Raw genomic sequence first — 840 nt, 5'->3', positions numbered from 1 at the left:
CATTGCCTTCTCCGAGATTTAGTGCAGACTGAAAATAAAGGTAGCCAAACTCACTGCAGGAAGCAAGGAGAATTATCCACAAAGTAAACCAATCCTGCATCTTCTCCAGCTGACTAACGTGTAAAGGGCTGACACCTCTCTGATCATGCAGTCACGGGTGCTATTTCACTCAAGGCAAGAGGGCCACCTTTGCAGGCAGCCCGTTGCGGTGGTTCCTCTTGTTGTAGGACATGGGCTCTAGGTGCACAGGCTTCAGCACAGGCTAGTTGTGGTGCAAGGGCTTAGTAGTTGCAGCTTGTGGGCTCTAGAGCTTGAGCTCAGTAGCTGTGGTGCTTGGGCTTAGTTGCTCTGAGGCAAGTGGAATATTCCCGAACCAAGGATCAAACCTGGTTTGATCCCTGTCCCCTACACTGACAGGCGGTTTCTTAACCACTGTACCATGAGGGAAGTCCACCCAAAAATCTTTTTTTACATAACAGTTTATTGAGATATAATTCACCCTTTTAAAGTATATAGTTCAGTGGTTTTTAGTTTATTTGCAGAATTGTACATCCCCATTGTCTATTTTCAGAACATTTTTATCCCAAAAGAAACTCATTAACAGTCGTTCTCCAGTCGTCCCTTACCCCAGCCCTTGGCAACCACTAATCTATTTTCTGTTTCCATGAATTTGCCTATTTCAGACATTTCATACAAATGGACTCACACAATGTGCGGTCCTTTGTGACTGGCTTCTGTCAATTAGCATGAAGTTTTCCAGGTTTATCCATGTTGTAATATATGTCAAGGCTTCCCCCCTTTTTTGACTGAATAATCAATTGTAAGGATAAACTACATTTT

The sequence above is a fragment of the Bison bison genome, unplaced genomic scaffold (assembly GCF_000754665.1).
Source record: "Bison bison bison isolate TAMUID 2011002044 unplaced genomic scaffold, Bison_UMD1.0 scf7180017864215, whole genome shotgun sequence".
Taxonomy (NCBI): domain Eukaryota; kingdom Metazoa; phylum Chordata; class Mammalia; order Artiodactyla; family Bovidae; genus Bison; species Bison bison.
The sequence above is the reverse complement of the archived record's forward strand: the minus strand, read 5'-3'. Positions refer to the sequence as shown.